We start from the raw sequence: 15,922 nt of genomic DNA, 5'->3' as shown, positions 1-15,922 counted from the left end.
CTTGGAGGCAATGCGGTTCTGCAGGTGAAGGAATGGGAGCAGGGGTCTTCTTGGGCAGATTTTAAAGGGTCTGGGGGGAGGCAGCCTGGAGGTCCGGGCCATGGCTGGTGGGGAAGGGTGTGGACTAAGGAGTCAGACACACCTGAGCTGCACTTTGGAGCTGCCACTTGTTATCCCAGTGGCCTAGGTCAGGTTATATAACTTCCTGAGCCATGGTTTTCTGGGGTTCTTTGAAATTCTTATTTTGAAGTAATAACAAACCTACAAGAAAGAGGCAGGTGTACTACAAATTTTTTTCTGAACCTATGAGAGTAGGTTGCAAACATGACACTCCATCACCCTAGTATATTAGTTTATATTCCATATGAAGATGTTTTCCAATATAACCATCAAAATCAAGAAATTAACACTGGTTCAGATATTATTTTTACTTAAAAACATGAAAGAGTATCATGGGGTATTTTATTTAATCTTTTAAGTCACCTGTTTAACTTAAGTCACTCACATGGCTTAATGCCAATATATTAAAGTATGTCATAAAAATTCTAATAAAATGACTAATTAATTATTTACCTGGCCTTACCTCCTTCTTCATCCTGTGTCCCACCACTCTCCTTCTCCAGCTTCTAAGAGGGTGCCCCAAGTTCACAGAACTGAGGGGTGCTTTCCACGGCGCTCTTCCTCTGAGCATGATTCTTCTCTTGTCTGGAGTGTTCTGACTGCCTTTTCTGCCACACACAACAAAGGGTGGATGTCATACAATATTTGTCTTTCTCTGTCTGACTTATCTCACTTAGCATAATGTCCTCAAGGACTATCCATGTTGCTGCAAATGACAGGATTTCCTTTTTTTCGTGGGTGAATAATATTCCGTTGTATGTATACACCACATCTTTATCCATTCATGTATCAGTGGACACTTAGGTTGTTTCCATCCTTGTGAATAATGCTGCAATAAACCTGGGAGTGAAGATATCTCCTTGAAAACCTGTTTTCATTTCCTTTGGATATATACCCAAAACTGGGACGGCTGGATCATATAGTAGTTCTGTTTTTAAATTTTTGAGGGACCTCCATACTGTTACCCATAGTGGCTAGACCCATTTACCAGTTTATAATCCCACCAACAGGGCACAAGGGAACAAAGAATTTTTTACTGTAAGTATGCAACATTTGGGACGTACTTATACTAAAAAATTATTCATTGTTGATCTGAAGTTCAGGTGTCATTGGGCATCTTATATTTTATCTGGCAAACCTACCTGCAGGTACCGTCAAGCAGAGGCTCTGGGTGAGGCAGGAGAGACCTCCTCTGGCTTGCTGTCATCTTATGGGTTTAGTCTGGGCCCACATTGTTGGGCCCACATTGTCAAAGTTGCTGATTTTTGGCTCAGATACAGATGAAAAGTCTTCCTGACCTCTGTGTGGCTTTTGAGCAGGGGCTGAAGTGTGGAGTGTATGGGTTACAAATGGGGCTGGTATTTAAAACAAACCCCAGCTCTCCTGAAGCGGCAGGGAACATCCAGGAGCTGGGGGTGAGAAAGCCCAGGATTTGCTTTATCCCTGCCTCCACCTGGACTAGAATGACTCTCCTGAGGAGTTTCCATGGCTACATTGGGAGGGAGGACGGCAAGGTAAGACCCAGTAGGACAGAGCAAAGGAAGGGACCAGGTGTGGCTGCAGCTCCCGACCAGGCTTCCTGGGGATGAGTGTCCATCAAAGCAGGGATGTTGACCAAGTGCACAGGCTTCTCACAGAGCCTAAGTGTCCATTTCTCTGGGGCAGTGGGCTCTAGATGCCTTGCAAACACGTGCAAAGCCCAGAGAGGAGGCACCAGCCAGGGCTCAGGCCCTGGTGGTTGTTTACATGAGGCTGCCTGGTGGAGACAAAGCTGAGAGCAGCCGGTGGGACAGGACGGGACAGGCAGACAGCAGGGGCAGGGAGGGGTTGGCAGCAAGCAGGCTGGGGTTCTCCCCAGGAAAGGTGCAAGATGGGCTGCGCCTGGATCCCAGCCGGAGGGAGCTAGAGAAACCGTCTGCCACCTACACTGCGACAGGAGAGAACTCTCAATGGCCTGCAAGCTTCTTCATGGACAACACTTTAGCTTAACTCCAGTGCATCACGGGATCAAGGAGGCCCTGGTCTTCAGAATCAAACAGGTACATTAGCATGTGCTCTACGCAGTCACAGCTGTTCCCCTGGGAGGAATTCCAGGCTCAGGACAACATGGGATTCTTTTCGCCCTGCTTCATGGAACAACCAGCTTCTGGTCTGATCCCAGCCTCGTGTTTTCACTGGAACTGAAGGGACTTTTCCCATCATGGATCTCCCCATTCCTCCCCCACATTCACTGCATTCATCCGGTGCCTCCACTGTCCTCAGAGGACACCTGAGCCCACATCCTGACACCCACGTGACCCTCCCGTGACAGCCTCGGCCCCCTCCTGGCTCACCCAGGAGCCAGGCCCCGGAACACCGTGGCGTCAGCTGTGGGCGTGTCCACAGAGCTCTCTAAAGAGGCTCCTTCTTCCTGGTCCTACAGCCTGGATGTGTTCTACTCTCTCGTGTGCAGTGCCCTTCTGTGAGACCTCCTATATTTAATTAACCTCAGATTACAGCAACAATATCTCAACACATTCATTCTAGACTTTTGAAAACATTTCAGAAGGGACCAAAGCCTCTCGGCATTTAGGCCTGCAACGCTTGTCCCAGTGATCTGGGATGTCAGAGCGATGTCCCCTCAGGCCAAGTTGTGGGCCTAAGACTGGCTATGGTCTGGGTTTCATTTTCTAAAAGACCTGAATGTTCAAGAAGAGAGGGCATTCTCTGGAGCTTTCAGCTCAAGAATGGGGCCGAGAAGGAGGTCTCAGCACCGCCCACCCTGCTCCCTCAGGGCATCCTGAAGGGCAGCCAGACCACAGGCTGCTCCACCTCGTTGGGCTGAAGAGATGATGAAAGATGACAGTTCAGGTAGAGCTCCTGGCAGGGTGACTGGTGTGGGGAAAATCTGATCCTTGCCGGAGTGTCCCACCTCTGTAGAGGTGAAGGGACCAGCTCCTCAGGCACCCGTCCAATGCCCGCCCTCTGCGGGGGCAGGCAGGGCTTCCCTGGCATCTGCATCACTCCTAACTCTAGGGTCTTCTTCCGAAACTACCCCTGGTGTGTGGTTCCTGCTTTCCAGGCCCCTTGTAGCAGAGGATCTGTTGGGTGGGTGCTGGAGTTGTTACTCACTGACCCGGGAGAAACTGACTAGGAACAAATAAGACTCCAGCTTCCAGTCAACATGTATTTAAAACAGCTTCAACCAAACACATCTTGGTTTACTGGGAGATGGTGTTAATATAAAAATTATGACTGTGAGTATAAATATAAAAAACTGAATTTGTGCTTCATATATGACCCGAGCCAGAGGAACTCAGCCCTCTGCAAAGCGAGCACAGCCCCACCATGTGCCAGAGCTGGGACTCTCCTAAGCTACATGGCTGTGCCCCAACTCAAGACCAGAGGGCACATGCTGGGCCATGGACCCCACACTGCCCCAGGTCAGGAGCCAGGCCTGCAGGGACATTCAGAGAGGCAGGGCCTTCAGGAGTGCAACTATGGCAGGTGACCACTGCAGGGCCACTGGCCACCAGCCACATCTGCTTCCACCACAAAGCCTTGTCCCAGCAACCCAGCGGTACTGTCCTGGGGCTGTGCCCACTGCCGTGGCTTGTCTGTACACAGCCCTGCAGACATCCATAGGACAAACACGGAATCTGCATGAGATCCTGACCCAGCATCCAGCCTGGTCCGAGGAGCAACAGGGATATTGAAGCTGGAGGAGAAAGAGCCTCTGCCTGTGAAGTGTGGAAGGGTAACCTGAGGATGAGTGTCTCGGATAAACATGAACCAGGGAAGGGAGCAGGTGACTCATCACAGAGACCCACAAGGACGCAAGCACACCCTGCGAATGCAGAGGGAACTGAGAGACCAGCAGAGGGTTGCACACAGCTTGAGGTCCACCCCGGAGAACCAAGGAGAGTTAGCCAGATTGGGAGAGACACATGGGAGGAATAGAGGGGCCCACGGGGGGAAGGAGACCCAGGCTGGTACATGTCACAAAAGGCCAGGGAGTGGTAGGACACAGTGCCACAAATGCTGCTGCCTGTGCCTCAGACTCTCATGACCCTGGGGAGAATCCTCACTCAGGAAGCCCGCGTTTCCCAGCTGTGCCCCTGAGGCCTGGCTCGCTGCAGGGTGGGGGATGGCGCCTGGGCCCGGGGCTTCAGTGTCCTTGATCAGGAATTCCCATTCCCTTCTAAGTTCCACTTGAGAGCAGACACAAATGTTGGCTGGCATCTGTATCCCCCCTGGTTTCCTGAAGAACCTGAGGGTCAGTCTCTCATGTGCATAATCCTTCCCCACCCCCAGAACAGTACACCCCTAACAAAGGAGAAAGAAGGGGGTACTCCCTGGGATGAGAGGGGGGCACAGGCACACCAAAGTCCTGAGAAATCTGATCAGACTGGCGCAGGAACATTTGCCTCAACTGGACTTTTTTGTTCCAGAGAGAGGGAATGATGAGAAAAGGGTTCTGACCTCTCAGGGGCTGTGAATGGCTTCCGTACCTACAGAGAGGAACGGTGCTCCCTGCGTTCTGAGGCTTATCATCCCCAATAGAACTCAGGAGAGGGAGCCTGGCCTCGATCCCACGAGGAATGTATGGGTCAGCTCTGCCCTCTGGTGGCTGAATGAAAAACTGCAGTCAAAGGCGAGGATGTGCAGACAAACATCGCACATCACCCTCCAGGTTCATTGATTCCACCTTCACGGGGGGCTACTTTGTATCAGGTGCTGTGATAGGCCCTGACTTAATCCTCTGACTCCCCTGGCTGCATCCATGAGGATTATTCCCTGCTTCCTCCTGACCTAGTCTGATACAGAGTCTTCACCCTTGTGGGCCTCCCTTTGTCAGGGCTCTTCTTGCTAATCGTCCCATCCTTGTTTGTCCACAGAGGCTGACTCAGTGCTGTGCCCCGGAGAAGGCTGATATAAACCAGTGTCCATTCCTGAACACCTGCTAGGTACATTTACATATACCATATCCCTCCAAGGCTCACTGGAAGACAGGGCCCATCTTTACCTGCTTAGAGCAGAGAAGGAAACTGAGTCTCAGTGAGGTTCCCATAACTTACTAGAAGTGGTCCAGCCTGCAGGTTCTAGAGCCTGGTTTAAATGTCTTTCCGTCTGATCCCACAGCATCTTAGGCATGGCTTCCCTGAAGATACAGTGCATTCTTTGCCCATAGCCATGGCTCAGGCCCTGGATGGGCTCCTCCTGGACTGTCACTCTGGCAACGTGGACCTCATCCAAGCCTCAGGTGCCAGGACGGCTTACTGTAGCTCCAGCCTTGCTCTTTGCCTAGAATCCACGTCAGAAGCTCCAGAAGCTCCAGCCTTGCTCTTTGCCTAGAATCCACGTCCACCCCTGGACATGCTTGATCCTGGCTCAGCTAGACTGAGCTCAGCAACTTATACCCCAGCCTTCGGCCCCAAGGCTGCTGGCCCAGAGCTTGGTACAGGCTGCCCCCAAGGCCCTCAGCAGGTGCACTGCACAGCCGGTGGTGCCACTGGAGCAGGCTCTTTGCTCTAGCTGAAAAGACCCAGATGCCCTGGAGAGGTGGAACAGAGCTGAGAATCCCAGCCTGTACCCACCTTCTGCAGCCCTGAGTAACTGAGTTCAGTCCAGCCCTGGCCAGGGGCCCTGACAACCAGAGGGCAGCAGCTCTACTGGGCCCAGAACACCAGGAGCCCCCTGGGCCCCTCATTCCACACACCTGCTCCCCACACAATCAGCACAGCCCAGCCATTCTTTGATCAACTACAGAGACCATGACATCATCCCCACTGTTCTCTTATTACCCAGCAACACAGAAGCCATCGGCAGAGAGAAGGTGTTCTGATATTTCCAATGTCTCTGGTGGTTGAACTCCTCCCAGAGAATAGTTGTTTAAGAAATAGTGAATTGTGTCATCAACTTAAATTTAACCCGTTATATTTTCTAGAAATTAAAATATGAAGAGAATCATTTAAAAACCCACTACTGGGCTTCCCTGGTGGTGCAGTGGTTGAGAGTCCGCCTGCCGATGCAGGGGACGCAGGTTCGTGCCCCGGTCCGGGAAGATCCCACATGCCGCAGAGCGGCTAGGCCCGTGAGCCATGGCCGCTGAGCCTGCGCGTCCGGAGCCTGTGCTCCGCGACGGGAGAGGCCACAACAGCGAGAGGCCCGCGTACCGCAAAGAAAAAAAAAAAAAAAAAAAAACCCACTACTTACTAAATACTATCCAGAAGTTTGTTTATAATTCTATTGAGATACAATCTGAGAAAAAGTAAAAAACTTATGTACAAAGAGTTCTTTAAACTAAAAACAAATATAGATAATTCAAAATTACATTTGGACAAAGGTGAGCTATTATAGTGGGCCTTGGGGTGATTTGGGATTTGGTCATGAAGCTAGGAGGTAACTCATTTGCACGTTCTGGATGAGCGTGTTCAGGGAAGACCCAGCCCCTGAGGGAGGACGACAGGGAGGACAAAGACCCCTTGATGAGAAGCCAGCTCAGGGCCCCGCCTGGGCTTCCTGGAGGAAGGGGTGGAAGAGAACATCCTCCCACCATGAACTCCACATGTGGATTCACTGGACAGCGTGGAGGAAGAGGAGGGGCAGGGAACACCTGGCAGCCACGGAGGGAAAAAGTGGGGGAGAAAAACAAGGGCCCAGGGCTCGGGTAGCATGTGCTCCCTGATAAGTGCTCCATCTGGATCATCAGATGTGTGACCCAAGTCTAGAAGCTCTGTTTGTTTTTTTTTTAATTAAACTATAGTTGATCTGTAACATTATGTTATCTTCAGGTATACAACAGTGATTCAATATTTTTATAGACTATACTCCATTTAAAGTTATTATAAAATATTGGCTGTATTCCCTGTGCTGTACAATATTCCCTTGTCACCAATTTATATTAAAGATAGTGCTTTACCTCTTAATCCTGCCCCTATCTTGCCCCTCCCCGCTCCTCTCTCTACTATAAATAAACCGCTAGTTTATTCTCTGTATCTGTAAGTCTGTTTCCTTTTTGTTATATTCATTAGTTTTGTTTTTTAGATTTCAAATATCAGTGACAACATACAGTATTTGTCTTTCTCTGTTTGATTTATTTCACTAAGCATAATACTCTCCAGGTCCATTCATGTTGTTGTAAATGGCAAAATTCCATCCTTTTTAATGGCTGAATAATATTCCATTGTAAATACGTCCCAAATCTTCTTTTCCATTCCTCTGTTGATGGACACTTTGTTTGCCCCTTATCTTAGCTGCTGTAAATAATGCAGCTATGAATATTAGGATGCATATATCTTTTTGAATTAGTGTTTTTGTTTTCTTCAGATAAGTACCCAGGAGTGGGATTGCTGAATCATATGGTAGTTCTATTTTTAATTTTTTGAGGAAACTCCATACTGTTTTCCACAGTGGCTATACCAATGTACATTCCCACAAATGGTATATGTACTAGGGTTCCCTTTTCTCCACATCTTCACCAACATTTATTATTTATTCTCTCTCTCTGTGGATTTTTTTTTTCAGTCATGCTGTGCAGCTTGCGAGATCTTAGTTCCCGGACCAGGGGTTAAACCCGGGCCATGGCAGTGAAACCACTGGACTAACCACTGGACTACCAAGGAACTCCTTATTTATTCTCTTTTTGATCACAGCCATTATGACAGGTTCAAGGTGATATCTCATTGTGGTTGTGATTTTCATCTCCTGATGCTTAGTGATGTTGAGCATCTTTTCATGTGAATGTCGGCCACCTGTATGTGTTCTTTGGAAAAATGTCTACTCAGGTCTTGTCCATTTTTTTTATTGGGTTGTTCGGGTTTTTTTATATTGAGTTGTAAGAGCTCCCTTCTGGTCTGTGAAGTTTCTGCAGAAAAATTGCCTGATGAGGGTTCCCTTGTATGTGAATCTTTTTTTTTCTCTTGCTGCCCTTAAAATTCTCTTTAACTTTCGCCATTTTAATTATCTTGATATACCTTGGTGTGGGTCTGTTTGGGTTCATCTTGTTGGAGACCCTCTGTGCTTTCTGTACCTGGAAATCTGTTTCCTTCTTCAGCTTTGGGAAATTTTCAGCCATAATTTCATCAAGTACATTTTCTACCCCTTTCACTCTCTCTTCTCCTTCTGGGACTCCCATAATGTGAACGTTAGTACACTTGATGTTGTCCCTAAGGTCCCCTTAAACAATCCTCCTTTTTAGAAAATTTCTTTTTCTTGTTCTTATTGGTTGACTTCCATTATTCTATCTTCCAGATTGTTTATGCATTCTTCTGTATCGCCTAGTCTGCTGTATCACCTAGTTTGCTGGTAATTCCTTCTGTTTTTCATTTCAGTTATTGTATTCTTCTCTGACTGGTTCTTTTTTATATTTTCTGTTAAAATTCTCACTGTGTTCATCTATTCTTTTCCCTAGTTTAGTTAGCATTCTTATTACTAATGCTTTTAACTCTTTATCTGGTAAATCTCTCTGTTTCTCCAGCACTTTTTTTCTTGTTATTTTGTTTGAAACAAATTCCTCTGTCTTCTCATTCTGTTTAAACATCTCTATAAAATTAGGTGAAAGTTAGTAACCTACCCCCATCTTGAAGGTGTGTCCTTGTGTGAGAGTGCTCCTAAGCAGTTTGCGTGTGCCCAGTGGCTCTGGTGGAAGTGAGCATGGGTCACATCTTCCCTCAGGGTGTGCTGGCAGCTACCGCCTCGGTGGGGGGTAGGGCTGGAGATGGAGGGGCTAGAGCTGGAGCCAGCTGTGAGCAGGGGTATCTCCTCTGCTCAGTGGCCATCAGTCCCTATTGGGGGCATGGTCAGGGTCCCAGGTGCTGGCGCAGAAGCCCTGAGGGTGAGGTCCAAGCTGGTTCCAGCACTGGAGCAAGACAGGCTGGAGAAGGTGCCTGCTGTGGGCTGCAGTACGCTCTGGGACAGTTCCAGCAAGCCCGTCAGAGCCCCGGTCGTTGCTGACCTGCTGTCTCTGCACGCTCGCCACCTACAGGAGCCCTCACCCTATTGGAGGCAGGGCCAGGTTCAAGCCATCTTCATCCCCCCACCAAGTGTGCTCTCTCCTTAGCAATGGCAGCCTTTGCCCTGGGGGACAGCTGCACCAGAGCCAAGAGTGGCTGGGCAGGCTCCCGCTGTGGGCTGGGGTACGCATGAAACTGGCCACAGCCCGGGGGAGGTTTCCATCTGCTTCCTCTGCCTTGTTCCCAGGACTAAGCACGAGTATGTGTGCGCTCTTCAAGGGTGGTGTCTAGGTCTCTTACAGCCCTCCACTAAGTCCCACGGCTTTTCAAACCAGCTAAGGGTACTCGTCTTCCCCGCATCAGACCCCAGAGCTGGGGCGTCCAATGTGTCGCTCAAACCCCTCACTCCCCAGGGAGGATCTCCAAGCCCATGCAGTCCTCCTCCTCTTCTGTGTCCCCTGCTAGGGGCACAGCTCCTGACCTGATCCCTCCTCCCTTCTGCCCAACTCCATGTGGACCTTTCTTTACAGCCTTGACTGGGGAAGAGGCTTTCTGCAAGTCCTGTTAGTTTTCAGTGAGAGCTGCTCCACATGTATTACAGATGCGTTCGTGGGGGGAGGTGAGCTCGGTGTCCTCCTACTCCGCCATCCTGATCTCCCTGCTGGAAACTCTGGTGTAATCGCTCTTTCCGATATTCTTTGTCTTGGGCCTGCACCTCCTGTCTGGAGGTGATGTTGTTTCTTTCAGCCTTCAATGAACATGAGTTTTCAGTTCAAGGGACAGAATCCTGTTTTGAGAAGAAGAAACGGATCTTTCCAGCTTTGTTCCAAGAGCTTTGTGTGTTTTTTTAAAAAATATTAATTAATTAATTATTTGTTTGGCTGTGCTGGGTCTTAGCTGTGGCAGGCGGGATCTTTAGTTGTGGCATGTGGGATTTAGTTCCCTGACCAGGGATCGAATCCGGGCCCCCTGCACTGGGATGTTCCAAGATCTCTGAATCATTCTTTGTAGCTCCAGATCCATTTTGGACACGTCCAGGACATCTGACATTTCTAGGCTTTGGTCTTCTATTCCAGGACAAAACTTGATGAGGGCTTTACATCTTCCTAGAATTAGTGCTGAACTGCTACTGGCATGCTTCTCAGCTCCCTGTAAAGAATGTCTGCCACTGGTTGAACGAGTCCATCAGAAACAAGAGAACTATTATCAGGACACCTACCACAGCACCCTCCAGCATCTCCCACTGAGACCCAGGGAGAGTTAGACTTGGCCTCATATCATACGGAAGGTTCTCCTGCCATGAAACTCTGCAGCATCTCCTAGGTTTGCCGCTATAACAGCTTCATGGGAGGCTAAGTCCTCCCTAGTTCCCCAGGCTGATGAAGGGCCCCCACCCTCAATGGTCTGCTGGGCCACAACAGGGAGGAGACCAGGGGACACACCTGTGCCTGGTAACCAGGGCAGACCAGCACTACAGGGGGGCAGGGAAGGACAGCAACAATAAAGGCACACACTCTCAACCCTCCTGCCTTCTGCTGAAGCCTTGCTTCTGTGGTCTCCGAGGACCCATCTCCCATCCTCTGCCCGCACTGTCCCCTCTGTCTGGTGAGCCCTTCCTCTCACTGCTCATGCTGTGAGCACGTTCCCACATGTAACCCCTGGGTTCCCCGGCCCATGTCCCCAGGGCCCGCGGCACAGTGCTCCATGATCCATGCAAGTCTTGGACGGCAGGAGGGAGGGAGGGAGGGAGGGAGGAAACCACCGTTTGCCATTCCTGAGTATTCACACATTTTTGTTCTCTCTTGCCTGTGGCTTTCCCTAAGGAAAGCTTAAAATTACTGTCCACAGGAGTATCTGAATTACAAATTACATAATTTAAAATAGAAATACGTGTTATATAAATTTAAATATTCAACAAATGAAAATAAATGCAAATCTATATGCTAATAACATCAGGTGACCACATAACATTAGAAGTCACCATTTTGGACTGTTATACAACAAAAACCTCAAAAATTTTTGAAAAGTACAAATAACAGAGATTATTTTCTGTAATTGCCTGTCAGTGAAACTAGGAACAAGTGAAAAAATTCAAGCAAAAACAACCATGTGGAAATTTTAGAACTGCCTCTGGGGTAAATTTTGGATCTAGAAGCAGCTGAGCCTACATGCAGCTCAGAAAGTTAGAAATGGAAAATGAAACACAAGGAAAGCAGAGAAATAGAAATGAGGTCAAAACAAACGAAATATCTGAGAACTCATAACCTCGGGATGCTTTGATGCCAAAATCAGAGCTAATTACTAGGTGATATTCCTTTTCTTTCCTTTCTTCCCTTCCATCCTTTTTTTCGTCTTCCTTCCTTCTTTCTCTTTTTTTCTTTTTTTTTAAAGGGAGAATGTTCAGAGCTGCCTTTCAGAGTTCTGTGCGGGGAGATGGATGGTCCCACAGTGCCTCTTGGGAGGTTGGAGCAGCCCTGGAGGAGGTGATGGGGAGGGGGCAGGGTCAGCCTGGCCAGGTGCTCCCCCTGGGACTCTTACGGGATCCCTCAGCCCAGAGTTGAGACTAGAACAAGCCATCCAACCTCCTGTCGGGAGGAGGGAGGTGAGCACAGTGGTTGGGGTCAGGGCCCCTGGAGGTGAGGGGTGGGTCCAGGACTGAGGGGAAGCGGTCTCCTACTCCTCCACTAGGGGCTGCCCCTCCTGCTGGAGAACATGCACAGCTCCGAGGGTCCTCACACCCCTCCAGAGCAGCAGGACGAGGCCCAGTGCTGGGTGAGGACACGATCCAGCCACTTCTCCCAACGAAGGGAAGGGGAATCATACCGCCACACCGTGGTTCCCATCCTGCCCGGGGACGGGGTCTGCCCTTTACTGAGTGGGGATCCTCAGAAGTGGCCTCACCCGCCTGAGCCTCAGTTTCGTCCTCTGTAACCTGGGGATCTGAATGGTCCTCTTAGGCTGCCATGGTCGCCTCAGCAGCTGCAGCCTTGGCTTGTGCAGGACGAGGGCTCCTCCCAGCCCCCGTGTCCCAGGGCCATCTTTTGGGGGCTCCACAAAACCCCCTAGAGGTAGCCCCCTCAGCCTTGGCAGCAAGGGGGGGAGTCCTGCTCTTAGGAGGCCAAGAGCAGACGTGGGCTTCCTGAGAGTCCCCCCTCCCCCCGACCACCCTGATCCGGTCAGCCCAAACCGACCTTGCCCTCCTGCCGTCCTCAGGACAGGGTGTGGCCACCTGACCCACAGGTCTGGGAGCAAAGCTCTCCCTCCCTATCTTGACGGCACCTCTGACCCAAGGCTCAAACCTGACAAACATGGCATTTAAATTTCAAGAAAAAAGAACGAAGTACCCTCCAGAAAGTTTGTAACAAGTCACACCGACCGTATTTGGAAATGCACATTTCCTTACATCTTTGCCAGCCCTGGATTTTAAGAACATTTCCCCCCCAGCCATTTGTTCGCCAAAATACAATATTGCATTTTTTAAAAGTTATTCCTTGAAATGTGCGCCTTCGAGCAACTTTCATTTCTTGTGGTTTCTTCCATTTCTTTAATTACATGTTTATTCCTGTCCTTATACTTTGTCCATTTACTTCTGGGGTTTGGGCTGCTTTCTTATTGATCTGTGGTTCATTAAATTTGACATTGTAAATATTTTCCATTTGTCAGTTATGTTTTATCGTTGTGGGTTTTTTCACCTAATGCACAAGAATTTCTTTTATGACATCAGATTTAGCGAATTATTTCCCTTATGCCTTTTGAGTCTCACACTGTCCTGTGACAGTCACATCAAATGGGTCTGCTGTAACCTCCCATATTGTAAGGGGACGTCTAATGCCACCTTTGACACAGATTTTGGGGGTTGTAAACTCCCCTGTTCCCCCTGGTTGGTTTCCTCTTCCAATGAATTATTTTCCTACCCACATTTTTTTGCATCTAGGGCTGATACGAACTGAACTCAGAACACAGCCCCTCTTCCTTATTTCTCCAAAACCTCTTTCATGAAGATGCCAAGGCAGTAGACCTCAGAGCCCAGGAACCAGGTGTCTGTCTCAATTTTTTTTCCCCACAGACTTATTGAGATATAATTGACGTATAACATTGTATAAGTTTAAGGTGTGCAAAGTGCTGATTTGATACACTTGATACACTGCACAATGATTACCACCAGTGCACTAGCGCACACCTCCAACATGTCACATAGTTACCATTTCTGTTTTGTGGTGGGAACATTTAAGATCTACTCTCTTAGATCTTTTTAAGTATATAATACAGTGCTATTAGTTATAATCACCATGCTATACATTAGATCCCCAGAACTTATCTTTAAACTGGAAGTGTGTACCCTTTAACCAACATTTCCCCACTCTCCCATCCACTCACCCTCCCATCCCCTTGAGCCCCTGGTAACCACCATTCTACTCGTTTCTGTGAGTTTGGCTTTTGTAGATCCCTCACGTAAGTGACGTCATACGGTGTGTGTCTTTCCCCGACTTACCTCACTCAGCACAATGCCCTCCAGGTTCATCCATGTTGTTGCAAACGGAAGGATTTCCTCCTTGCTCATGAGTGATATTCCACCGTACATCTACGACACATCTTCTCTATTTATTCTTCCATTGGTGGACACTTCGGCTGCTTCCATATCTTGGCTATTGTGTCACTGCTTCTTACACTGTGCCTGGGTCACATCTGCTCTGGGGAATTTGTCCCAGGCCAAAATTTCTCCTGAAGTTTCAATTTCCAAGTCTTTCACCCCAGCCACCCACTGCTGTTTCTCCCATTCGCCTCTCATTCCCCCACCCCTCCATCCACCACCACCTCTCAGACCAAACTCCCAACTCCCCTTCCTCGATACCCGCCTCCAAGTGCCTCCCCATCTGATGTCACCTCCCTCTGGACCCTCTGTGGGAAATGGGCTTTGTCATATCGTGTCATTCATTCCCTGTTCACTTCCAGGGTTGAAACATTAAACTGCCAAGTGATTGCTGTATAACTACTCACGGTTACAGTGCTACTTCTTAACAAGTGCTAAAACACACACACACACATACAAAAAAACAAAACAACCCCCCAAAAACCCCCACACAACCCTGATGAAGGATGGTAATCTACATCTACATCTCTGGGCACCTGAGCCTGGCACAGAACCCACCGGAGGGCAAGCAGGATTCTCAGCGCCTGCAGAACCTCTTTGATGAGGGGAGCTCAGGGAGCAGGAGAGATGGGCACACCTAGGATTCATTCTGATATGACTACATCGAGCACCTTCTCTGTGCCAGGCCCTGCACTGGAGCCAGGTATGAAATGGCAAACAAAGCAGCCAAGGCAAGACCTCAAGAATTCTGAGTCTGGGGCCTCCCTGATGGTGCAGTGGCTAAGAATCCTCCTGCCGATGCAGGGGACACGGGTTCAAGCCCTGGTCTGGGAAGATCCCACATGCTGCGGAGCAACTAAACCTGTGCGCCACAACTACTGAGCCTGCGCTCCAGAGCCTGCGAGCCACAACTCCTGAAGCCCATGTGCCTAGAGCCTGTGCTCTGCAACAAGCCACTGCCGCGCCCCACAACGAATAGCCCCTGCTCACCGGAACTAGAGAAAGCCCGCACACAGCAACAAAGACCCAATGCAGCCATAAATGAATGAATGAATGAATAAATAAATAAATAAAAGAATTCTGAGTCCCATGGATGCGACAGGCACGAACAAGCAAGCACTGCCGCCCACAAGGAGTTACAGCTTTTGATGGCTCAGGACCAGAGTAAGATGGCCATCATTTATGGAGGATGTTTGGGAGAGTCTTTCTGGAGGGTGATTAGTAAACGGAGACTGGAAGGGTTCGGAGGAACCACCTGTGAAGAGACGAGAGGGTGGGTGGGTAGAGAAGGAGACACGAGGGGTTTGGGCCCCAAGGTTAAACGAGGAAATCACATATTTACACATTATACACACTGAACAAGAAACAAAACATGGGAGTAGAAAGGGGAGGTGACCAAGGAAGGGGTTTTTCAGAAACACAGAAATTTCATCTGAAACCTACAGGATGAGACAGAGCATCCATCCAAAGACAGAAGAAGTGTATCACAGAAAGAACGGCATTTGCAAAGGTCCTGGGGCAGGAGTGAGTGGGGCCTGTTTGGTGAAGCCAGAGAAGCCAGGGAGTCTGGAGTGGGGTGGTGGGAGAGCCCAGAATGAGGGCAGACAGATGGGTAGTGGGCAGGCACATGGGACACTGACAGCTAATACCTGGTGTATTAGAGGTACTCAAGGATTACAACTGGGGTGCGAAACACGGCCACATTATTTTAAGGAGTCTCCTTTCCCCAGATCACCGACAACCTCCATGTGGCTGAAGTCCCTGGGCACTCGGAGGCCTCATGTCACGTAAGCCGCTGGTGTCATTCCACGTGGGCGACCCGCACTCATCTTCGCTTAGCTCCGAAGGACGCTCCCCACTCCCACAACTCTCCTGGCTTCCCCTCCCTCATCTCCCCCCCCCCCCCCCCCCCCCGCGGCTCCCTTCCTGTCTCCTTTGCTATTTCATTTCCCTGACACCTTGACACTTGGGAACTTCATGGCCCAGAAAGGGCTTCCCCTCCATGCTCTCACTAATTATTCGGCCTTTGATCCTACAGAGCCGTTCTTCTACCACCTTCCCTCCCGGGCACATATCCTAACACGGCTCACGTGCATCTTTTTACTTATGTGTTCTCATGTGTATTATTTTCTAGGAAATGTAGTCATTGCACAGCCCAGGCAATAGCCTCTAGAGCACAGGTCTCCTCTCTCTGCCGCACTCCCAGGTCTGTCCTTCCTGGCGCCCTGGTCAGCCTGTCTTGCGCCGGGGTGTCACCAGAAACCTCTTTCCGCAGTCT

This window comes from Globicephala melas, chromosome 16, assembly GCF_963455315.2.
Source record: "Globicephala melas chromosome 16, mGloMel1.2, whole genome shotgun sequence".
NCBI classification, from domain to species: Eukaryota; Metazoa; Chordata; class Mammalia; order Artiodactyla; family Delphinidae; genus Globicephala; species Globicephala melas.
The sequence above is the reverse complement of the archived record's forward strand: the minus strand, read 5'-3'. Positions refer to the sequence as shown.